General features: G+C 44.9%; 1 long non-coding RNA gene across 1 annotated transcript in view; it reads left to right on the top strand.

Moving 5' to 3' along the window:
* Nucleotides 1–2,753: 2,753 nt before the first annotated feature.
* LOC141099822 (uncharacterized) overlaps nt 2,754–26,694 on the top strand; it is a 44,881-nt gene continuing 20,940 nt past the window's right edge. Inside the window, exon 1 of the long non-coding RNA XR_012234537.1 lies at nt 2,754–3,202. This is a non-coding gene — a long non-coding RNA (uncharacterized lncRNA). The remainder of the gene's footprint in view (nt 3,203–26,694) is intronic.

The following is a 26,694-nucleotide window of genomic DNA, read 5'->3' as shown; positions in this document are numbered from 1 at the left end:
AACTGTGGACACTACTGCTCAAACTCCACATTCTCAGCCTCCTCCACCTCCAGTTAATCACATGAATTACCGTAATATGCCCCACAGGCCCTCTCAGGTCTTCATATGATAGTAGCCAATCCATGTTTTCACAGAGCCAGAAAAGACTGACCTATACCACAGTACATAGTCATTCTGCATATCATCAAGCCTTCTATCCCTCTGTTGCTCAGCCATTCATTTCTGACAGCAGTACAGGCTAACATCAAGGGCAACATTCATTTGAGTGGTGCACCTCTACAGTTTGCCTTCCAGGTTCTCCTTTTGCTTCTTGTGGGCTCTAAAAATGTTAGATTTTGTTTCTAAAATATGTATTTTATGTTTATTTTTTAATCAAACTTTTGGCCATATTGTCATTTGGTCTATAGCGTCCTCATTTGGGGTAAAAATAGTTTACATTTACAATTTATTTCTCTTTCTCAAAATGTTCATGTATGTCTGCCATTTCTGGCTACAAAAAAGGTTTGGTATGAGTTGTAATTCAATTTTCTTTATTATCATATACTGGAAATGGTACTAAACTTGTAATACTCCAATTTTGTGTTCATTGTCTTTCTTTCAACATTTTACTCATGTCTATTATGTTGTTTAGTATAATTTTGGTGTTTTCTAGGAATAAGTTCATAGATTATCCTGCCTAGATATGGTTTTTGATAACTATTACTACTACCACCATTGAATATTAAGCTATCACATAGCCTAATATAGAGGAATTGTTTAATAAACATTTTCAAAGTCTTTAATGAAATGTTATTATACAAAATTTGGTGAGAAAAGTTTGCTGATAACTTTGTTTACATTTGCATGTTTTGTGAACATTCAAAATAGGTTGTTCAATTTTTTTATTTTGCAAAAATTACTATGTGGCTAGCTCACATCAGGGACATCTTGAGCATCCATGACATATGCACATATTTGTCGTAGATATTATCTAATAGTTCAGCAACATATTTTAAATGTGTGATCAAAATTTCAGACAATCATAATGAAATTGCACTAAGTAAATATACGTTAACTACTTCTAGACTGCCCATAGACTTTAAACATCCAGGCAGTTCACTATTATCCCCCCTGTGACATTCTAAAATGTCAATGCAGACGAAACAGCTTTCACAAAATCACGAAAGCTGTGAGGGGAAGGAATCTGGTTGTCTCACTCAGCCAGACTTTCCAAAGATAAGATAACTATAGTTTATTGCTACATTTATCTTCTCAAACTCTGTATACAGATTGCTGAGCTAGTATTGTGTAAATAGATAAGGAATCACTTACACTGCTTTCTTCTCCAGACTCGGGAAACACAGTCAGCGCTGCTATGTAAATAGGAAGCTTAAATTCCCAGTAAACTGGGGTTAATATACCAGAATATACCAGCCCAAGTTACAGGGAAAATCTGCAATAAAAAGATTGTAATTTTATGTTAAAATATTCCCCAAAAGTATTTTAACACCTATTGGTGGCACAGTGGGTAAATTATTTTAAAAAATGCACAAATAAAATGCAAAGAATTATAGAAGACACAATGTTAAAAATACCTGGTACCACTAGGCTATCCAATTCAATATACAAATGTTGTGTGGTAGCCAAAATATCAGAAATAGCCAACAAAATAAAAATGTTAACGATAAGACAAAGACTAAAATTATGAAATGACCAAAACAAAGGCTCCTTTCCTGAAGGCCATTCCTCAGAGGAATTACAGTAATGTATGTTTTCTGCCTCAAATGATAACCTCGGACAAAGGATCTCCAGAAACTGATCAAATGTCAAGGGTGACGTGACAAACGTTATAGAACTTGTCTGGGTGCTGCCGTAGTTCACTGCATAGGTTATAGAAGTGCTTTATTGGCACGTTGTGACACAATGGGATAAACCCATAATCTGCACATCCTTCTTAGTTCCTCCTGTTCCTCCGCCTTTTGCGCCAAGAAAAGCAACACGACACCATAAAGAGTAATACAGTATGTTCTCCAGGACTTAAAGCCACATTAGACATTTTGATACATTTTGCAAACAAAAAAGCCTGCTTTCCTATGCTCTGGATCAAAAGAAAACAATGTTTATGCAGTGAGGTGAGCTGTGATGGGTCTTTTTGTCTGTTCAATGCCACCTTCACACGGAAGTATTTTGGTGAGTTTTTCCCATCAGTATTTGTAAGCGAAAACCAGGAGTGGAACAATCAGAAGAGAATTATCATAGAGTATTTATCACCCACTCCTGGTTTTGGCTTACCAATACTGATGTGAAAAACTGACAAAATACTGAGCCTGTGATTGTAGCCTTAGGGCCAGAGTGAGAGGATATTACTCACATATAATAAAATGGGCTATACAGATGTCAAAAACAGACAAACGGACATAAAAAACAAACATATGGAGGCAATATGGATGTGAAAAATGGATATAAATAAGACACGAAAAGCGGAAAATTTTGCATTCTCTTGTGTGAATGTAAGGAGGTGGCGGAAAACCTCATTACCTTCCCTCTCTCCTATGTGCTGGTCCTGTGCACTTTATGCGGTACACAGATGGTGTACCTATGGGTTAATGTCTCATTGTAAAATGTCCATGTGTTTTGTTGCTGTATGTGAAGTTCCCTTTACATATTTGTGTATTGTCATGTGTTCACTATGTTAACTGCTGTCCGTATGTAGGTTAGGGACAACAAAGGGTTAGTTTGTGGGCTGGACTTGCAGCTTCTTGGGAGCAGGAAGCTCCTTCTTCCCGGTCAGAGCTCAGCATGGCCTGAGGCAGGAGGTCTGTCCCTGGGACAGAAAGGACCCCTGTCTGGGGCCTAGGTGTGTTCCTGCTTGGGACAGAAGAGGCTCCCCTCTGGGGCACGTGTTTATCCCCGTTTGGGACAGAGGGAGCTTACCCCCGGCTAGGGAGAACACAGGCTGCCAGGACTGTTGGGCAGCGGGCACAGGGACTTGAGTGGGTGCCCCATCAGAGACTGTGAGCTCAGGAGAGCTTACTGAGAGTCATGGACTTTGCTGTTGCAGCCGTTGCTGTGTCTAGGGACAGAATAGAAATCATCCGTCTCTTGTTTATTTCTTCATCTTTATCATTAAAATACAAGTTGCCACTGTTGGGCCCTATACAGTGTGAAGCGTGGTTCATCCGGAGGACGCCGTCCCATTGTGGAGAACAGCTGCAGGACTGAGGTAACCCACTGTGACCCAGGGCTGGGACTAGAACTGTCATTTCATGTGCAAGGGGCCGGGGTGCTCACTGACTGCGACCTAGTGCAGGGTTCCCCAACTCCACTCCTCAAGGCCCACCAACAGGTCATGTTTTCAGGATTTCCTTTGTATTGCACAGGTGAAGCAATTATCACCTGAGCAATACTAAGGAAATCCTGAAAACATGATCTGTTGGTGAGCCTTGAGGACTGGAGTTGGGGCACCCTGCACTAGTGGACTCGGCTGTGACTACCACCCCGTGCCACCTTGTTACATGAACACAAGAGCTTTACAATTGGTCCATCCTTACTTCAAGAGCATTCAAAATTCTACTGGAGGGAAATTAAAATTTCACATGGTTAGACCGGGGTCACCCCAGCGTATTTTCTCTCATTTGAGAGAATCAGGCCAATTATACAAATGACACTCGGATCAAACTCTAAAAAGAGTGTGATCAGATTCTCTCGGATGAGGAGAAGATGTATAAAAAAAAGTGTCAGTTTTCTCCATTCTGTCAGTCCATGGAAATTCAACTGCACTCAGATAACATCCGAGTACAATCTAGTGTTTTTCAAGGTCTCATTGACTTGCATGCCTGGGTGTGATACAAATAACGGATCAAGCTAAGGCATGCAGCGATTTATCTGCAGACTGTCTCTTTCCGAAAAAAAAATTGGACATGTGTATGGCCCCATATAAGAATATTTGTGCGATGTTTTGTTGGATCGCATCAGACTGATATTGTGGTCATCTGCATGATCCCTCTCTATAGTTCTGTCATCAGATGACAGTGCAGTTTACAACACTTTTTATTTTGCAAATGTAACGTTTTCCCCAATCAGCCACAATCTACTGAAGCTGAGAAGACCTCAGATTTGGAGCTGCCTGAAACCTCCATAAACTGCCTGAAAAAGTGCTCAGAAGAATCTCCCTATGCATTTGTATGGAAAAAAGGCTTGCTGGTCATATCTTCAGGCTTTTTGAGCATCTTTTAATCACTTCAGGTTTCCAAAAATTAATTTTCCACTTGGAAGACATTCCATACTTTATAATAGAATTTAAAGGGGAAAAAATGCTTGGAAGATACCTGGGGAGTTTTTAAAGTGTTCTGTGAGCGTCTTTGCCTAAAGAAACACTCATGTTTCACTTTTCACTTCTTGATTGACTTGAATATTACCGCAAATCACCCACAAAATTGGTTTAACAAACTACTCAAAAATTGAACAAGAAAAACACGAGAACATTAAAAAGAATTTACAAACCACTTCGGGAAATGACTGAAAAATGCACAAAAATACACTTGAAAATCTCATTGATTCCACCCATCTGGAAAAAACATTATTTGCACAAACCTTATAACGTGGCATGTTGTACTTTTTATTGTCTGCTTGCAAATCCTTATTTTTCCACTAGATGTCACTCATAAACCAACTGTTGGGAAAGTAAAGCGCGGCTCTATGTGACTTCCAGCTTCCATAGCGCTTGCGAGGTTTCTGATTTCTACGTATTTCTAGGCTTTGTAGGCTGTTCACTGTCATGGTTGCTGTTGTACCTTGTGTTTGAACTTTGCCTGCTGATTTCGAGTGCTGAACAAGAGGACTTTGCATTATTTTCCAAACCTGACATGCCAATTTATATGATAATCACTTTGAATTGATTCTGAGACTATATTTCCATTGGCTTACATTTATCAATACTGTCTAATTACTACACAGATCAAACTCAGACTAGATCATATTAAAATGCACCAGATTTAATCTATGACCAAGCTTCGCTGCTGAGATGTGAGAGCAGCATGATGTAGGGCGATATATTTTCTGGGCTGCTAGCTGCGGCTTTGATGCAAGCACTGTTTTCTCTGCTTCTGATCTAGCAGTTCTCTTAATGCAGAGTGCTATATAACCCCACCCACACCACTGACTGGCAGCTTTCTAACTACACTGTGCATAGGCAGAAAGCTGCTAATCTGTGATGGGGACGGGGCATACAAAACCTATGAATATAGAGGACTACATGGTAGCAATTTTAGTAGTCCTCTATTGATAATCTGCTGATAAAACTGTGACTTTTTTCTAAATTACAGCAAGCAGCCCATTAAGTGACACATCGCTGGAATCAGGGTTTCTATCTCTACGTTATGCTACTCTTAGATTAGGTGGCAAAAATCTAGTGACAAATTCCCTTTAAGACTGACTAGCTTAACTGTATGTCACATATTAGATGGCCTACGACGTGCCACAAAATGCGAAGTAATGCCTATTTCTTGTCAAATATGGTGCACGTAATAAAATACTATTTATTGCGCAAACTGCGCATCCCCCCTACTCTGGAACTCTCTACCACAACATATCAGACTCTCGCCTACCATGGAAACCTTCAAAAACAACCTGAAGACCCACCTCTTCTGACAAGCCTACAACCTGCAGTAACCACCGATCGACCAAACCACAGCATGACCAGCTCTACCCTCGCCTACTGTATCCTCACCCATCCTTTGTAGATTGTGAGTCCTCACTGGCAGGGTTCTCTCTCCTCCTTGTTTAAGATTACTGTACTTGTAATTATTATATATACCCCTCCTCACATGTAAAGCTCCATGGAATAAATGGCACTATAATCTATCTAATATATAAAGCTCAAGTGTGGGTGTGTATGTATGTGTGTGTATGTCCGGGATTGGCATCTGCACCGTCGCAGCTACAGCCACAAAATTTGGCACAGTCACACGTCTGGCCCCCGAGAGAGTCCTAGGCTACGTTGTGAGGTGAAATTTTAACCCCGTGTGTTCCAGTTCACCAAACAATTTTGCCCCTATCAAGCCCCGCCCCTCATTATGATGTCATAATGGTTGCCATGGCGACGCTGATGTCATCATAGGTTGCAAGCCCCGCTCATTATGATGTCACAATGGTTGACTATGCGATAGAGGATGTGTGATGGGTATATGGGCACTGGACTATGGGATGGAGAATATGTATGACGGGTATATGGGCACGGGACTATGGGATGGCAGATATGTATGATGGGTATATGGGCACGGGACTATGGGACGGCAGATATGTATGATGGGTATATGGGCACGGGACTATGGGATGGAGGATATGTGTGACGGGTATATGGGCACAGGAACTATGGGATGGAGGATGTGTGATGGGTATATGTGCACTGGACTATGGGATGGAGGATATGTATGACGGGTATATGGGCACAGGAACTATGGGATGGAGGATGTGTGATGGGTATATGGGCACTGGACTATGGGAAGGAGAATATGTATGACGGGTATATGGGCACAGGAACTATGGGATGGAGGATGTGTGATGGGTATATGTGCACTGGACTATGGGAAGGAGAATATGTATGACGGGTATATCGGCACGGGACTATGGGATGGAGGATATGTATCACGGGTATATGGGCACGGGACTATGGGATGGAGGATGTGTGATGGGTATAAGGGCATGGGACTATGGAATGGAGGATGAGTGATGGGTATATGGGCACTCGACTATGGGATGAAGGATATGTATGATGGGTATAAGGGCATAGGTCTATGGGATCGTGGATATGTATGATAGGTATATGGGCACGGGACTAAGGGATGGAGGATAATTATAATTTGCTAGAACTAACCACAGTTAGTTACTATGCCCGGGCAGCGCCGGGCTCTTCAGCTAGTATATATATAAAACTGTATGTATCACCAACCAATCACAAAGCTCTTTCATTTTACCAGAGCTGTTCAAAAGAAGCTGAGCTATGATTGGTTGCTATGACCAACAGTTTTCCTTGCAACCAATCACTAAGCATCTCTCATTTCACCAGAGCTGGTTAAAAGTAGCTGAGCTGTGATTGGTTGCTATAAGCAAGTTTCTCCACTTGACAACACCTCAGCAGACACTGACATGGTGGGAGAAATCTAGCATCTTCGGGAACATAAGCTCCCAGCCATTGTCTGCCCCCCAAACAGGAGCACAGAGCACATCACAAAAATTAATCCCTCCCTCCCTGCTCATATCCCCATCACACATCCTCCATCCCATAGGCACATCTTCCCTCTTAAAGGGATCATTGGTATGGAAGTCAGAGCAAATCCATCCAGGGCTTTGGTTTTGACCCAGGGCCTCTCTTAAAGGGATCCCTGGTATGGAAGTTAGGATCGTTCCCCTCAGTTCTGTGGTTCTGACCCAAGGGTCTCTTAAAGGGATCATTGGTATGGAAGTTAGAGCAAATCCACTCTGTGTTTGGTACTGACCCCAGGCCTTTCTTAAAGGGATCTCCGGTATGGAAGTCAGGGAAAATCCATCCACCGCTTTGGTTCTGACCCCAGGCCTCTCTTAAAGGGATCCCTGGTATGGAAGTTAGGACCGTTCCACTCAGCTCTGTGGTTCTGACCCCAAAGTCTCTTAAAGGGATCATTGGTATGGAAGTTAGGGCAAATCCACTCTGCGCTTTGGTACTGACCCCAGGCCTATCTTAAAGGGATCTCCGGTATGGAAGTCAGGGCAAATCCATCCAGCGCTTTGGTTCTCACCCCAGGCTCTCTTAAAGGGATCTCCTGTATGGAAGTTAAGGCAAATCCCTCAGCGCTCTGATTCTGACCCCAGGGTTCTATTAAAGGGATCTTTCACGTGCCCCGTCCTGTGTCACACGGCCAGCAGGCCGGTAACTAATACAACAAGACACAGGGGAAAGGGAAAAACAGTTACAACGGTGGGCCCTGCGATAGGGAACGGGGGACGTGGAGACCTTCTGCACTCCCCTGAGTCAGTGTCCCTAACACTCCTAACGTTCCCTATACAGGCTCCACACCTGTCGCCGATCAAGATACCTGTCACCCTAGCACACCCTACACCTATTCCATACTAGGGAGCTGGGTGGTGTAGGCACTGGCCCCACCGCTGTACTAACACCAACATGAGGAAAAGTGACAAACAGGGAAGCACTTAGCTTTGCTCTGATGCACTTGCTCCTGGCAACAGAGTCCAACACCTGAGTGCATCTTCCTCCCACCGTGTCCAACACCTGGGTGCAGCTTTACAGCAACAGCGTCCAGCACCCGAGTGCTGCCTTGGAGCAACAGAGTCCAGCACCTGAGTGCAGCTCTCCAGCAACAGTGTCCAGCACCTGAGTGCAGCTGTCCAGCAACAGTGTCCAGCACCTGAGTGCAACTGTCCAGCAACGGAGTCCAGCAACTGAGTGTAGCTTCCAGCAACAAAGTCCAGCAACTGAGTGCAGCTCTACACCATAGCTGCCACTCCACCAAGCTTTGCAAGAATTCTTCACTGACACCATAGCTGCCACTCCACCATGCTTTACACAAACTCCTCGCTGACACCATAGCTGCCACTCCAGGACTCTGACTGAGCTGCCCTGGACTCTCCTCAGCTCCTTCCTCCACACAGGATGGTTGGAAAAGACCAACATATCACCAACGTGAGTGAACACAACTGACACACCTCTATTGAGTAAACACACCTGTTAGAGATTCCCATGCAATTACACTAACCACCACCGGGGGCAAAACTATCTCTAAAAACACCAGTGCAATGACCATACTGGCCACCAGGGGCAAAACTATCTCCAAGCACAAAGCTTAGAGAGGAAAATAAAAGGTTACCAGTGCTTTTATCTGACATGATCCAGCATGGATCATGACAGTACCCTCCCCTTAATGAGGGGCCTCTGGACCCTCAAAACTGCTCCTCATCAGGAACTACCAACAGAGAGGACGCCCAGATCCAGAGTTCACCCCAGCAACCACCTGCACTTCAGGTTTATGACAAATGCACCGCTGGTATTGGCAATATAAGTTCCGGAGGCACCACACATCTCCAAAGAGCTGTCCTGGGGAACGAGTTATAAATGTGTATGTTTGATATGAGCTGGTAAGACTCCACAACACACTTCCACTAGATGTTTTTTTGTGGGACCCATACACACTCGTTCACACAGGTCAGGACCTGAACGTTTATTGCCACACATTCTTTTGTCAATATTCGGGGAACTCTCTCTAGGATTGACAACTGAGGCGTCCCCCTGTGTCACCACATTCACACCCCCGCACTCCACCAAGGGGTACACCATCCCCCAACCCTTTCCACCATGAGGTTTGCACCTCCAGGTTTGGCTAATGGCGAGGGTAGAGACTTGCCCCTACTTCCCTGCAGCGCACCTGCTGCTCACACTGGAGAGGGAGGGGCCTGGGATATGGAGGAAAAATACACTCCCTGGTCGCCTTCCTCCACATGACCAGGAGGGGGCGGCTTCTTCGGTGGTATGGAAGATTTGGAGTGAGCCCCGCGGACCATATCACCAGTCTGCTCACTACAGGGACGCGCCCCTTCACCTCGGGGAACCCCAGACAGCACCATGGGAACACCAACTCCACCCACCTGCCTGGGTACGTCCAACTGTATGAGCAAGTCCCGCTCCCAGCAGTGACTAGGGGGCTTCTTTGCCAGAGCCGCAATTTGATTTTCTGGTTGAGCCAGAGGGAAGGCCCCAGACCCCGATTACTGCTGCTGGAACTGCTTCAACACACCATGCAGCTCCTCACTCACCCTAGTGAGGCCCAGCAGCAATTGCTCACATGTCTGAAAATGGCCAAAGGCTCACCAGAGAAAATGTATGGTTGGTGATAATGTCACGTGCCCCGTCCTGTGTGACACGGCCAGCAGGCCAGTAACTAATACAACAGGACACGGCACATGTAATTGTCCAGTGTGACATGGCCCGCAGGCCAGTAACTAATACAACAAGACACAGGGGAAAGGGAAAAACAGTTACAATGGTGGGCCCTGCGATAGGGAACGGGGGACGTGGAGACCTCCTGCACTCCCCTGAGTCAGAGTCCCTAACACTCCTAACATTCCCTATACAGGCTCCTCACCTGTCTCCAATCAAGATACCTGTCACCCTAGCACACACTACACCTATTCCTTACTAGGGAGCTGGGTGGTGCAGGCACTGGCCCCACCGCTGTACTAACACCAACATGAGGAAAAGTGACAAACAGGGAAACACTTAGCTTTGCTCTGATGCACTTACTCCTGGCAACAGAGTCCAACATCTGAGTGTATCTACCTCCCACCGTGTCGAACACCTGGGTGCAGCTTTACAGCAACAGCATCCAGCACCCGAGTGCCGCCTTGGAGCAACAGAGTCCAGCACCTGAATGCAGCTGTCCAGCAACAGTGTCCAACACCTGTGTGCAACTGTCCAGCAGCGGAGTCCAGCACCTGAGTGCAGCTTCCAGCAACAGAGTCCAGCAACTGAGTGCAGCTCTACACCATAGCTGCCACTCCACCAAGCTTTGCAAGAATTCTTCACTGACACCATAGCTGCCACTCCAGGACTGTTGTGAGTTCATTTTCCCCTTCACCGTCGATGTCTGATGAACTCCCTCTTCTGGTGAAGGAAGGTAGTGAAGCTGAATACCAAACACCTGATCTGGTAGATGATGACTGGGTAACAGGAAATTCTGACTGGATATAAGGCAGCCGACGCCCTTCTGAGTCGCTGGTGATTTCTCTGCTGGATTCTTGGAGACCAGTCTGATTCCTGCTTCCCAAAGATAAGTTTTTGCTCTGCTATTGAACTTATTAGTTTTGTTTTGTTTACCTTGTTTTTTTGAGTTCAGCCATCCCCGGTCGGGGGTGTGCTGAGTTCCATTTTTTTCTCTGATCAGTTTGTCTCTTTGCTCTGTCTTCAGAATTTACCTGAGTGCTGATATAGTCTTTTTGAAGTCTTAGCGACTTCAGGGCCTTTTTTCCTATCAGATGGTTGGGACATTTTTTGGTAGGGTTTTTTACGGATTGCAGACAGCAGCTTTTCTATCCTGTCTTTTTTAGTTAGCTTGGGCCCCATCATTTGCTCAACCTATATTTCTATCTGTGTTAGTGTTTTCATCTTGCTTCACTGTCATTATATGTTGGGGGCTGCCTATTGCTTTGGGGTCTGCTCTGGGGCAGTTTAGATTTCCCCTTTCTTTCTTTAGGCCTATTTAGTTCTCCGGCTGTGATCGAGGGGTCTAGGGCATCGTAGGAACCCCCCACGGCTACTGTTAGTTGTTGTGGATAGGATCAGGGGTCTGCAATCCGATAGCTACCAACCTCTCCGGTTTTCTGGACTTAGCTTGTATTTTTGTTTTTTCCTCCTTCGGTGACTCAATCATAACACAGGACTCTGACTGAGCTGCCCTGGACTCTCCTCAGCTACTTCCGCCACCCAGGATGGTTGGAAAAGACCAACAATTTCACCAACATGAGTGAACACAACTGACACACCTTTATTGAGTAAACCTGTTAGAGATTCCCATGCAATTACACTAACCACCACCGGGGGCAAAACTATCTCTAAAAACACCAGTGCAATGACCATACTGGCCACCAGGGGCAAAATTATCTCCAAGCACAAAGCTTAGAGAGGAAAAAAAGGTTACCAGTGCTTTTATCTGGCATGATCCAGCATGGATCATGACAGGATCATTGGTATGCAAGTCACGGTAAATCCACTCAGCACTCTGGTTCTGATCCCAGTCTCTCTGAAAGGGATCCCCGGTATGGAAGTGAGGGTAAATCCACTCTGCGCTTTAGTACTGACCCCAGGCCTCTCTTAAAGGGATCTCAGGTATGGAAGTTAGGGTAAATCCTTCAGCGCTCTGATTCTCACCCAGGCTTCTATTAAAGGGATCATTGGTATGGAAGGCAGGACAAATCCACTCAGTGCTCTGGTTCTGACCCCAGGCCTCTCTTAAAGGGATCCCTGGTATGGAAGTTAGGACTGTTCCACTCAGCACTCTGGTTCTGACCCTAGGCTGACGGGATGATGTTGGATATTAGGGGTTTTAGTCCGGTGGCTCAGGCTGATGGGATGATGTGGGATATTAGTGCTAGTAGGACGGTGGCACTAGCTGACGGGATGATGTGGGATATTAGTGCTACTAGTCCGGTGGCTCTGGCTGACGGGATGATGTGGGATATTAGAGGTAGTTGTCTGGTGGCTCTGGCTGACGGGATGATGTGGGATATTATAGTGAATGTGGCTATGCGGAGTGGGTGGGGCTCTACACTCAGCTTTATATATATATATAGATATAATCCTTATAATTTGTTATAACTAACTGTAGTTACTATGCCCGGGCAGCGCTGGGCTCTTCAGCTAGTAATAAATAATAATAATAATAATAATAATAATAATAATATACTGGCACATTTGGTTTTAAATTTTCCTGTGTTGTACTGTTAGTGGTAAATATTGAGTTTAAGCAGGAACATTTCTCCTTGCGTAGATTGGCAAGTCGGCGTAAGGAGACTTATACGCCACGCAATGCTCTTCTGGGAATTTAAATATGCAAATGTCTCTTCAGTCAGAAAGGGAATTGATTTCTCTCTGTATCCAATAGATGATGCTGGAGATGAAGTTCTCTCCTCTCTAACGAGGTTATTTACATGGTAACATTAGGTCAGCCTGTTTAGCTTATTTATTAAAAAGTAATAATAAAGGGGCATTCAGTTAGCGGAAAATAACTTTGCTGATAATCAGATTTCCTAGGAAAACCCGCTCAAACAGGCCAATTCCACTTTAGCCTGATCCACTCATCTCTAGTAACCACTGCTTTATTCATACAGAGGATGGTGATCTCGGTGGTGGAACCTCCTGCAATCAGGCTTTTATCAGCTACAGTATCTTGTGGGTAGCAGAAAAAGGCAAATAAAGTTTATCCATTTTTTTAAACATGTTCTATCATCAAAATGCACTAGCATAAGACACACAAATGATAAAAACCCCTTTCAGTTACAAAAAGAACTACACACATAAGGAACTATTACAATCTGTACAGGTAATCAGAAAACTAGGGAATCAACACCTACAGTTGTGGCCAAAAGTATTGACACCCCTGCAATTCTGTCAGATAATACTCAGTTTCTTCCTGAAAATCATTGCAAACACAAATTCTTTGGTATTATTATCTTCGTTTAATTTATCTTAAATGAAAAAACACAAAAAGAATTGTCCTAAAGCCAAATTGGATATAATTCCACACCAAACATAAAAAAGAGAGTGGACAAAAGTATTGGCACTGTTCGAAAAATCATGTGATGTTTCTCTAATTTGTGTAATTAACAGCACCTGTAACTTACCTGTGGCACCTAACAGGTGTTGGCAATAACTAAATCACACTTGCAGCCAGTTGACATGGATTAAAGTTGACTCAACCTCTGTCCTGTGTCCTTGTGTGTACCACATTGAGCATAGAGAAAAGAAAGAAGACCAAAGAACTGTCTGAGGACTTGAGAAACCAAATTGTGAAGAAGCATGAGCAATCTCAAGGCTACAAGTCCATCTCCAAAGACCTGAATGTTCCTGTGTCTACCGTGCGCAGTGTCATCAAGAAGTTTAAAGCCCATGGCACTGTGGCTAATCTCCCTAGATCTGGAGGGAAAAGAAAAATTGACAAGAGATTTCAACACAAGATTGTGCGGATGTTGGAAAAAGAACCTCGACTAACATCCAAGCAAGTTCAAGCTGCCCTGCAGTCCGAGGGTACAACAGTGTCAACCCGTACTATCCGTCAGCGTCTGAATGAAAAGGGACTGTATGGTAGGAGACCCAGGAAGACCCCCACTTCTTACCCCGAGACATAAAAAAGCCAGGCTGGAGTTTGCCAAAACTTACCTGAAAAAGCCTAAAACATTTTGGAAGAATGTTCTCTGGTCAGATGAGACAAAAGTAGAGCTTTTTGGGCAAAGGCATAAACATAGAGTTTACAGGAGAAAAAAAGAGGCATTCAAAGAAAAGAACACGGTCCCTACAGTCAAACATGGCGGAGGTTCCCTGATATTTTGGGGTTGCTTTGCTGCCTCTGGCACTGGACTGCTTGACCGTGTGCATGGCATTATGAAGTCTGAAGACTACCAACAAATTTTGCAGCATAATGTAGGGCCCAGTGTGAGAAAGCTGGGTCTCCCTCAGAGGTCATGGGTCTTCCAGCAGGACAATGACCCAAAACACACTTCAAAAAGCACTAGAAAATGGTTTAAGAGAAAGCACTGCAGACTTCTAAGATGGCCAGCAATGAGTCGAGACCTGAATCCCATAGAACACCTGTGGAGAGATCTAAAAATGGCAGTTTGGAGAAGGCACCCTTCAAATATCAGGGAGGGACCTGGAGCAGTTTGCCAAAGAAGAATGGTCTAAAATTCCAGCAGAGCATTGTAAGAAACTTATTGATGGTTACCGGAAGCGGTTGGTCGCAGTTTTTTTGGCTAAAGGTTGTGCAACCAAGTATTAGGCTGAGCGTGCCAATACTTTTGTCTGGCCCATTTTTGGAGTTTTGTGTGAAATGATCAATGTTTTGCTTTTTGCTTCATTCTCTTTTGTGTTTTTTCATTTAAGACAAATTAAATGAAGATAATAATACAAAAGAATTTGTGTTTGCAATCATTTTCAGGAAGAAACTGAGTATTACCTGACAGAATTGCAGGAGTGTCAATACTTTTGGCCACAACTGTACCTCCAAAAATGTATCTTTAGCTTCCAGAATACAAAGAACAGAGGATGTCGTAGGTATTTCAAAAACCAGTAAATTTTTTACAGTTCTTTAAGGTATTCATCTCAGAAATTCTCCGCTAAGGTCTGCTTGATCTGCTCTCTTCCACAATGTACTTTTACTTTTGACAGTTACACTTGGTTTTAAAAATAGATGTGTGGAGCTGAACGGAATGGGTTTGTGAAACCAATACTTTTCTATTGGCATTTTAGGTGCCATTCCATACCTTGTTTCAAGGACACTCATTATTGTTGTGATTTAATTAAAATATAGTAACATTTAAATGACTTTATGGTGCTGCGTTTTGCTGAGTTGATCTTCTATCCAATAAATTACAGAATGTAGTTAATTATTTTTCATAGTTTTTTTTTTTTTAAATACTACAACTGAAAAACTAGAAGAGATTTGTTCTAATTTTTGTTCTAATATTTCAGTTGTAATATTCTTCTGTAAGTGTTTATTAGTTTGCAAATGTTCTTCATGTTTACTTTAAGACAACCTGTCACCAAGTTAAAAAAAAGCTAGGTTGTACTCTTATTTTATTCTCGTTCCTCCCGAGTATTCCATTTTTTTTTAACTCAGCCATACGCTTCCAGAGATATGGACCTTTTTATCTAGTGCTATTTTTTATGGTCTATCAGGAGGCGTTGCCGACAGAATTCCTCAGGGGCTTGTGTTTAGGCTGCTCTGCATTATTACCCTGTCAGTCACTCCTCATTGTAAAGACCATGTAAATCAGCATTAAATAAAAAAGCACATGTCCTTGGAACCATATGGCAAATTTAAAAAAAAAAATCTGAATATTTTTGGGGAGCAACAAGAATAAAATTACAGAAAAACTGGCCACTTGAGACTTCGTGACAGCTCTTCTTTGACCATTTTAAGACTGGAGGATTTAAATTTCTGTAATTTTTAAAAATGATATAGCAGTATGATTTAATAGATCAGTACAATTTGGGCGATACCAAACATAAAAACTTTTTGATTTATTAAAGTGGTGAAAAAAATGCAGAAATTTGTAAAAAAAAAATAAATAAATAATAAAAAAAAAATGTATGTTTGTGTTGCCTTTGTCCGAGAGCTGTAATGTTTAAAATTTTTAGGATATGGGGCTATGTGAGGGTTTGTTTTTTGCTCACAGAGCTATTGTTTTTACTGATGGAATTTTGGGTTAGAAAAGATGATTTTATTTCCTCTTATTACATTGATTTGTGCTATTGCTGTTGCAGTTGCCAAAAGAGCGTAATTTTGACATTTTGATTTTTTTCTCATTATGCAATTTACCGATCGGATTATTTTATTTTATATTTTGATATACAAGAATTTTATGAATGCAGCACCACTATATATATATATATATATATATATATATACAGTGGGGAAAAAAAGTATTTAGTCAGTCAGCAATAGTGCAAGTTCCACCACTTAAAAAGATGAGAGGCGTCTGTAATTTACATCATAGGTAGACCTCAACTATGGGAGACAAACTGAGAAAAAAAAATCCAGAAAATCACATTGTCTGTTTTTTTTTCATTTTATTTGCATATTATGGTGGAAAATAAGTATTTGGTCAGAAACAAAATTTCATCTCAATACTTTGTGATATATCCTTTGTTGGCAATGACAGAGGTCAAACGTTTTCTGTAAGTCTTCACAAGGTTGCCACACACTGTTGTTGGTATGTTGGCCCATTCCTCCATGCAGATCTCCTCTAGAGCAGTGATGTTTTTGGCTTTTCGCTTGGCAACACGGACTTTCAACTCCCTCCAAAGGTTTTCTATAGGGTTGAGATCTGGAGACTGGCTAGGCCACTCCAGGACCTTGAAATGCTTCTTACGAAGCCACTCCTTCGTTGCCCTGGCGGTGTGCTTTGGATCATTGTCATGTTGAAAGACCCAGCCACGTTTCATCTTCAATGCCCTTGCTGATGGAAGGAGGTTTGCACTCAAAATCTCACGATACATGGCCCCATTCATTCTTTCATGTACCCGGATCAGTCGTCCTGGCCCCTTTGCAGAGAAACAGCCCCAAAGCATGATGTTTCCACCACCATGCTTTACAGTAGGTATGGTGTTTGATGGATGCAACTCAGTATTCTTTTTCCTCCAAACACGACAAGTTGTGTTTCTACCAAACAGTTCCAGTTTGGTTTCATCAGACCATAGGACATTCTCCCAAAACTCCTCTGGATCATCCAAATGCTCTCTAGCAAACTTCAGACGGGCCCGGACATGTACAGGCTTAAGCAGTGGGACACGTCTGGCACTGCAGGATCTGAGTCCATGGTGGCGTAGTGTGTTACTTATGGTAGGCCTTGTTACATTGGTCCCAGCTCTCTGCAGTTCATTCACTAGGTCCCCCCGCATGGTTCTGGGATTTTTGCTCACCGTTCTTGTGATCATTCTGACCCCACGGGGTGGGATTTTGCGTGGAGCATCAGATCGAGGGAGATTATCAGTGGTCTTGTATGTCTTCCATTTTCTAATTATTGCTCCCACAGTTGATTTCTTCACTCCAAGCTGGTTGGCTATTGCAGATTCAGTCTTCCCAGCCTGGTGCAGGGCTACAATTTTGTTTCTGGTGTCCTTTGACAGCTCTTTGGTCTTCACCATAGTGGAGTTTGGAGTCAGACTGTTTGAGGGTGTGCACAGGTGTCTTTTTATACTGATAACAAGTTTAAACAGGTGCCATTACTACAGGTAATGAGTGGAGGAAAGAGGAGACTCTTAAAGAAGAAGTTACAGGTCTGTGAGAGCCAGAAATCTTGATTGCTTGTTTCTGACCAAATACTTATTTTCCACCATAATATGCAAATAAAATGAAAAAAAAACAGACAATGTGATTTTCTGGATTTTTTTTTCTCAGTTTGTCTCCCATAGTTGAGGTCTACCTATGATGTAAATTACAGACGCCTCTCATCTTTTTAAGTGGTGGAACTTGCACTATTGCTGACTGACTAAATACTTTTTTTCCCCACTGTATATATATACAGTCATGGCCAAAAGTATTGACACCCCTGCAATTCTGTCAGATAATACTCAGTTTCTTCCTAAAAATGATTGCAAACACAAATTATTTGGTATTATTATCTTAATTTAATTTGTCTTAAATGAAAAAACACAAAAAGAATTGTCCTAAAGCCAAATTGGATATAATTCCACACCAAACATAACAGAGGGTGGACAAAAGTATTGGCACTGTTTGAAAAATCATGTGATGCTTCTCTAATTTATGTAATTAACAGCACCTGTAACTTACCTGTGGCACCTAACAGGTGTTGGCAATAACTAAATCACACTTGCAGCCAGTTAACATGGATTAAAGTTGACTCAACCTCTGTCCTGTGTCCTTGTGTGTACCACATTGAGCATGGAGAAAAGAAAGAAGACCAAAGAACTGTCTGAGTACTTCAGAAACCAAATTGTGAGGAAGCATGAGCAATTTCAAGGCTACAAGTCCATCTCCAAAGACCTGAATGTTCCTGTGTCTACCGTGCACAGTGTCATCAAGAAGTTTAAAGCCCATGGCACTGTGGCTAACCTCCCTAGATGTGGCCGGAAAAGAAAAATTGACAAGAGATTTCAACGCAAGATTGTGCGGATGTTGGATAAAGAACCTCCACTAACATCCAAACAAGTTCAAGCTGCCCTGCAGTCCGAGGGTACAACGGTGTCAACCTGTACAATCCGTCGGCGTCTGAATGAAAAGGGATTGTATGGTAGGAGACCCAGGAAGACTCCACTTCTTACCCCGAGACATAAAAAAGCCAGGCTGGAGTTTGCCAAAACTTACCTGAAAAAGCCTAAAACATTTTGGAAGAATGTTCTCTGGTCAGATGAGACAAAAGTAGAGCTTTTAGGGCAAAAGCATCAACATAGAGTTTACAGGAGAAAAAAGAGGCATTCAAAGAAAAGTACACGGTCCCTACAGTCAAACATGGCGGAGGTTCCCTGATGTTTTGGGGTTGCTTTGCTGCCTCTGGCACTGGACTGCTTGACCATGTGCATGGCATTATGAAGTCTGAAGACTACAAACAAATTTTGCAGCATAATGTAGGGCCCAGTGTGAGAAAGCTGGGTCTCCCTCAGAGGTCATGGGTCTTCCAGCAGGACAATGACCCAAAACACACTTCAAAAAGCACTAGAAAATGGTTTGAGAGAAAGCACTGGAGACATCTAAGGTGGCCAGCAATGAGTCCAGACCTGAATCCCATAGAACACCTGTGGAGAGATCTAAAAATGGCAGTTTGGAGAAGGCACCCTTCAAATATCAGGGACCTGGAGTAGTTTGCCAAAGAAGAATGGTCTAAAATTCCAGCAGAGCATTGTAAGAAACTCATTGATGGTTACCGGAAGCGGTTGGTCGCAGTTATTTTGGCTAAAGGTTGTGCAACCAAGTATTAGGCTGAGGGTGCCAATACTTTTGTCTGGCCCATTTTTGGAGTTTTGTGTGAAATGATCAATGTTTTGCTTTTTGCTTCATTCTCTTTTGTGTTTTTTCATTTAAGACAAATTAAATGAAGATAATAATACCAAAGAATTTGTGTTTGCAATCATTTTCAGGAAGAAACTGAATATTATCTGACAGAATTGCAGGGGTGTCAATACTTTTGGCCATGACTGTATATATATATATTATTTGTAATGGGAGGTAAGGGGAGTTATTTGAAATTTGAACATTCAATCATCTATTCACTTGTGCTATATACAGCAATGACACAGTATTGCTGTATACAGCCTCCTACAAATGCCTGGCACGGTCTTACTTTCACAAAAGGGCCATCATGACAAGCATGGGGGGTCTTCAGCAGACCCCCGGATGTCACAGCATTCCATCAGCATCTGACGACTGCATTGTGGAAGTGCCAATGCACAGAATGTAAATGTTGCTGTCGCAGATTGATAGTGGCATTTAACAGGTTAACAGTCGCAGGCTCAGCTTGGGTCCGTGAGTGGCTGTTAAAGGCAGATAATGGCTGAATAACTCAATCATCATCTGCAAAAAAAAAAAGTGGACAGTTTCTGAGTACACATCAAAGGCAAAGAACCGGCATTTCACATGCCAGTATGTCACATGTCGGTAAGGGGTTAAACATTAAAGGGGTTCTCAGTTGAGATTAAAAAAATATAATGTATGCCATTGTAGCACATTTCGGCAATGCTCGCTGCTCAGTTGTAACACACAGCTTGACGTTAAGTTGAAACATGGCTACTGAGACAATTTTACTTTCCCTCATGAAAGTTTCTGCATGGCTTTGCCCAATGTTCTACAAACCAATTTTTTGCTATCATTGGATCTGAGAGAAAAGCAGGACTCACCTATTGGTTCATATGGGGTGGATGTGCTGCAAATTTTTAATCAGGATTTGTAAAGAATTTACAGATGTCACTTACAGTAAACTATCAGTCACAGACTGATATAGAGGGGAGAGAGGACCCTGCTCTTTCGGGCTTACATGCTACAGGATGGTGGGGAAGGAGACAGTAGGTAGGTGGGTTGCAGCAGCTCCAGTGATGGTGAGGCGGTAGCTCCTGTAGTGGTGATGAGGCAGCGGGGATCATTGCAGGCTGTAGGCTTTCCTGAAGATGTGGGTTTTCAGGTTCTGTCTGAAGGATCCAAGTGTGGTTGATAGCCGGACATGTTGGGGCAGGGAATTCCAGAGTATGGGGGCTATTCGGGAGAAGTCTTGGAGGCGGTTAGGTAAGGAGCGAATAAGTGTGGAGAAGAGAAGGAGGTCTTGGGAGGACCAGAGATTACTAGAGTTGAGCGAAACGGGTCGAAAAAATTCAAAAGTCGCCGACTTTTGGCAAAGTCGGGTTTCATGAAACGAAACCCGACCCTAGGATGAGGTCGGCCACGAGGTCGGCGACTTACGCGCCAAAGTCGCGTTTCAAAAGTTTGTTTTGCGCTCTTTTTCAGCCAATCAGGATCCACGGACACTGTGGGCAACGTGATGACATAGGCATGGGTCACCACCATCTTTCAGAAGGGCATGCAAGTGATTGGCTTGCTTTGGTGGGTGTCACAGGGGGTATAAAAGGGCGTGCACGCCGACCGCCATCTTACTTCTGCCGATCTTAGTATAGGGAGAGGTTGCTGCTGATTCTGTAGGGAGAGCGTTAGGCAGGGAAGAAGACAAAAAAACTGCTTCTGCTGCTAGCGATTTGGCCTGCACAACACACAAGTCACTGTGTGTGCAGTGCAAGGGGAGGCTTTATTGTGGTGTATCAGTGGTGTTGGTTGTTGGGCTGCCTTTTAAGGCTTCCTGACACGCTGGCATTGCTGTTTACCCACTGCTCCGCAAACTGCTTTTTTAAAAGCAATCCAATCTCCCTTATCCTCTCGTCACTTTGGTCACAGGCAGCTGTGCCATCGAGCGTGTCACATAGCGCTCAGATATCAGTGGGCCGCACACAATCCACAAGTGTCCACTGTCCACAAGTGTACGCAGAGATTCAAAATCTCCATTATCCTCTCGTCACTTTGGTCACAGGCAGCTGTGCCATCGAGCGTGTCACATAGTGCTCAGATATCAGTGGGCCGCACACAATCCACAAGTGTCCAGTGTCCAAAAGTGTACGCAGAGATTCAAAATCTCCATTATCCTCTCGTCACTTTGGTCACAGGCAGCTGTGCCATCGAGCATGTCACATAGCGCTCAGATATCAGTGGGCCGCACACAATCCACAAGTGTCCACAAGTGTACGCAGAGATTCAAAATCTCCATCATCCTCTCGTCACTTTGGTCACAGGCAGCTGTGCCATCGAGCGTGTCACATAGCGCTCAGATATCAGTGGGCCGCACACAATCCACAAGTGTCCAGTGTCCAAAAGTGTACGCAGAGATTCAAAATCTCCATTATCCTCTCGTCACTTTGGTCATAGGCAGCTGTGCCATCGAGCGTGTCACATAGCGCTCAGATATCAGTGGGCCGCACACAATCCACAAGTGTCCAGTGTCCACAAGTGTACGCAGAGATTCAAAATCTCCATTATCCTCTTGTCACTTTGGTCACAGGCAGCTGTGCCATCGAGCGTGTCACATAGCGCTCAGATATCAGTGGGCCGCACACAATCCACAAGTGTCCAGTGTCCAAAAGTGTACGCAGAGATTCAAAATCTCCATTATCCTCTCGTCACTTTGGTCACAGGCAGCTGTGCCATCGAGCGTGTCACATAGCGCTCAGATATCAGTGGGCCGCACACAATCCACAAGTGTCCAGTGTCCAAAAGTGTACGCAGAGATTCAAAATCTCCATTATCCTCTCGTCACTTTGGTCACAGGCAGCTGTGCCATCGAGCGTGTCACATAGCACTCAGATATCAGTGGGCCGCACACAATCCACAAGTGTCCACTGTCCACAAGTGTACGCAGAGATTCAAAATCTCCATTATCCTCTCGTCACTTTGGTCACAGGCAGCTGTGCCATCGAGCGTGTCACATAGCGCTCAGATATCAGTGGGCCGCACACAATCCACAAGTGTCCAGTGTCCAAAAGTGTACGCAGAGATTCAAAATCTCCATTATCCTCTCGTCACTTTGGTCACAGGCAGCTGTGCCATCGAGCGTGTCACATAGCGCTCAGATATCAGTGGGCCGCACACAATCCACAAGTGCCCAGTGTCCAAAAGTGTACGCAGAGATTCAAAATCTCCATTATCCTCTCGTCACTTTGGTCACAGGCAGCTGTGCCATCGAGCGTGTCACATAGCGCTCAGATATCAGTGGGCCGCACACAATCCACAAGTGTCCACTGTCCACAAGTGTACGCAGAGATTCAAAATCTCCATTATCCTCTCGTCACTTTGGTCACAGGCAGCTGTGCCATCGAGCGTGTCACATAGCGCTCAGATATCAGTGGGCCGCACACAATCCACAAGTGTCCACTGTCCACAAGTGTACGCAGAGATTCAAAATCTCCATTATCCTCTCGTCACTTTGGTCACAGGCAGCTGTGCCATCGAGCGTGTCACATAGCGCTCAGATATCAGTGGGCCGCACACAATCCACAAGTGTCCAGTGTCCAAAAGTGTACGCAGAGATTCAAAATCTCCATTATCCTCTCGTCACTTTGGTCACAGGCAGCTGTGCCATCGAGCGTGTCACATAGCGCTCAGATATCAGTGGGCCGCACACAATCCACAAGTGTCCACTGTCCACAAGTGTACGCAGAGATTCAAAATCTCCATTATCCTCTCGTCACTTTGGTCACAGGCAGCTGTGCCATCGAGCGTGTCACATAGCGCTCAGATATCAGTGGGCCGCACACAATCCACAAGTGTCCAGTGTCCAAAAGTGTACGCAGAGATTCAAAATCTCCATTATCCTCACGTCACTTTGGTCACAGGCAGCTGTGCCATCGAGCGTGTCACATAGCGCTCAGATATCAGTGGGCCGCACACAATCCACAAGTGTCCACTGTCCACAAGTGTACGCAGAGATTCAAAATCTCCATTATCCTCTCGTCACTTTGGTCACAGGCAGCTGTGCCATCGAGCGTGTCACATAGCGCTCAGATATCAGTGGGCCGCACACAATCCACAAGTGTCCACTGTCCACAAGTGTGTGCAGAAATTCTAAAACTCCCCTGTCCTATAGACACCTTGTACCTTGTTTTACATTACTATATAGTTTGTTGGATTTTGTCTACATTTCTACCAAAAATGAGGAAGGCTGGTGGAAGAGGCCGTGGAATTGGGCGGGGGTTGGCAGCTGGTAATGATGGTGTTGGTGGTGGATCTGATAGTAGTGGCAAGAGCAAAATAGGACCGAATGCAGGAGGTGCTGACCCTGCGTCATCGTCTGGCTACATAAGGCCTCGAACGCTTAGTTTTCTAGGAGTTGGCAAACCGCTTTTAAAGGCAGAGCATCAGGAAAAAGTTTTGTCTTACATTGCTGACTCAGCCTCCAGCTCTATCGCCTCCTCTTCTTCAGTTGTAAAAAGTAAAAGCACTGAGTCGTCATTGGAGGCTCATGTTCATGAACCACACCTTTCCTTGTGTCCTTCACCCCAACCAAGATTGAAGGATGACGCAGGCCATACTACTGATTACTCCATGGAGCTGTTTTCACATACCATGCCTGGATTATCAAGTCAAATGGTGAATTACCCAGGCCAAGATGAATCTGACATGGAGTGCACTGATGCACAGCCGCTGATGGATGATTCTGCTGGTACATTCACTCAGAGCACTACATTGTCCTCGCAGTGTACAGAGCCAGATTTTGACCCTGATGAGACTCAGGTGCCCCTTCCCGCACACTATACCACCAAACACGGTGACACAGAGAAAGGTGCACATGACATAGAAGAGGAGGTGATGGATGACCCAGTTGTTGACCCAGATTGGCATCCATTGGGGGAAGAGGGTGCTGCTTCCAATAGCTCAGATGAGGAGCATCCACAGCAGACATCGACATCGCAACAGCTGTTATCTGGCAGGCCCGGAGCACTCCAAAGACAGGTTCCAAACATCAAAAGAGTTGCTGGACAGCTTGTCCAGAGGGTCAAAAGATCACAGCGTGCTAGGCCGCAAAATGTCTGCCAAAGTAGGAAGAGTGCAGTGTGGCACTTTTTTGAACAAAATCCTCATGATCAGGCCAAGGTTATCTGTAAGAAGTGCGCAAAGACCTTTAGCCGAGGGAAAAATCTGAAAAATTTGAATACCAGTTGCATGCTTAGACATTTAACCAGCATGCACTTGCAAGCGTGGACACAACACCAAACCTCAAGTGCCACATGTGCAACTGATCACAACGTAGGTAGTCAGCAACGCTACATTGTTTCCCCCACTGTAAGCCCACCGGTTAGCACAGCAGCAAATGTTGAGGTGTCGTTGCAAGGCCACAACAGTCAGGGAATCCCACTGTTATATCAACGAAAGACTGATTCTAGGCCATCAGAAAGAACACCAACTCCATCACCATCATCAACCCTCTCTCAGTCCGCCCTGTCCACCGCTACTTCCACCATATGCAGCTCTCAAGTCCAGCTCACCCTCCCAGACACTATGAGTAGGTCAAGAAAGTACTCAGTCTCTCATCCGCGTACACTGGGTTTGAACGCCCACATTGCCAAACTAATCTCGTTTGAGATGATGCCCTTTCGGTTGGTGGAAAGCACAGCTTTCCGCGAACTCATGGCCTATGCAGTACCACGCTATGACCTACCCAGTCGCCACTTCTTCTCTCGCAAAGCCATCCCAGCCCTCCACCATCATGTGAAAGACCGCATTGTCCATGCACTCAAGCAGTCAGTGAGCGGAAAGGTGCACCTCACAACTGATGCATGGTCCAGTCGGCATGGCCAGGGCCGTTACGTGTCCATCACTGCGCACTGGGTTAATGTGGTGGATGCAGGGTCCACAGGGGACAGCGGTGGTGGGACAGTGCTGCCTAGCCCACGGTATTGGAAACAGTTGGCTGTAGGCGTTCGACCCTCCTCCTCCTCCTCCTCCTCCTCCTCCAGAAGCGACAGCTCGTCCACAGAGCGCAGTCGTACGAGCACTCCATCTGCAGCTGCCACTGTTGCACACGATGTGTCCCCCTATCGAGCAGCTAGTGGAAAGCGTCAGCAGGCTGTGTTGCAGATGATGTGTTTGGGCGACAGACACACCGCCGAGGTGCTGGCCGAGTACTTGAAGCGACAAACTGAGTCATGGCTGGGCAGTGTACATCTTGAGGCAGGCAAGGTAGTTAGTGATAACGGCCGTAATTTTGTGGCAGCCATAGCCCTTTCAAAACTCAGCCACATACCTTGCTTGGCTCACACCTTGAACCTGGTGGTGCAGTGCTTCCTCAAAAATTATCCGGAGTTAACAGCCCTGCTCCAGAAGGTGCGAAGACTGTGCGCGCACATCCGCCAGTCGCCTGTACACTCCGTTCGTATGCAGAAGCTGCAGCGATTGCTCCACCTTCCCAACCACCACCTCATTATCGACATTGCAACAAGGTGGAACTCCACCCTGCACATGGTGGAGCGGCTGTGCGAGCAGAGGCAGGCCATAATGCATTTGTGGGAGGATACACGGCCAGGCACTTTGAGAGCAGACATGGAGTTGACAGGCGTGCAGTGGTCGAAGCTGAAAGACCTTTGTAAAGTCCTTCAGTGTTTTGAGGAATGCACACGGCTGGTAAGCGCAGACGACGCCATCCTAAGCATGAGCATCCCACTTATGCGTCTGCTCATGCAAACTTTGACGCACCTTAAGGAGCAGGCGTCTGCAGCCAATGTTGATGAGGAGGAAGAGGAGGAGGGAATCCTTGATGACATTCAGCCATTGTCTGCTCAGGGACCTCTCCTGGACGAGGTGGAGGAAGAAGAGGAGGAGGAGGAGGAGGATGATGGGGATGATTACTTAGGGGAGGAGGATGCATCTCGTGGGGCAAGTGAAAATGTTGGCGTGGCAAGGTCTGGTACAGGGTTTGTGCGTGACTGGAGGGATGTGGATTTGCCAGAAAGTGCTCCTCCACCCAGCACTCGCAGTGCATCATTGACACCGGGAATATTGGCCCACATGTCAGATTATGCCTTGCAGATCCTAAAAAGGGACCCCCGCATTGCCAAAATGATGAACGATGACGACTACTGGTTGGCCAGCATCCTGGATCCACGCTATAAAGGCAAATTACAAAACATCATGCCACAGGAGAACCTTGACCTAATATTGGCTAATAAACAAGCAACTCTGGTAAATCGGTTGCTTGAGGCATTCCCAGCACACAGCAGCGGTGATGGTTCTCACACGAGCCGTACGGGCCGGGGGCAGCTTGGCAGAGGTGTTCGTGGTGCACACAGCAGAAGTGGCGTTGGAGACAGGGGTTTCATGACAATGTTGTGGACTGATTTTTCAAATACCGCTCACACAACTGGTAATACTGCATCGATGGAAAGTGACAGGAGACAGCAGTTGTCAACTA

Source organism: Dendrobates tinctorius, unplaced genomic scaffold (assembly GCF_039654945.1).
Source record: "Dendrobates tinctorius isolate UK_male_01 unplaced genomic scaffold, ASM3965494v1 ptg000102l, whole genome shotgun sequence".
In the NCBI taxonomy this organism is placed as follows: Eukaryota; Metazoa; Chordata; class Amphibia; order Anura; family Dendrobatidae; genus Dendrobates; species Dendrobates tinctorius.
Note: the sequence above shows the minus strand (reverse complement) of the source record. Positions and strands in the feature narration are given on the sequence as shown.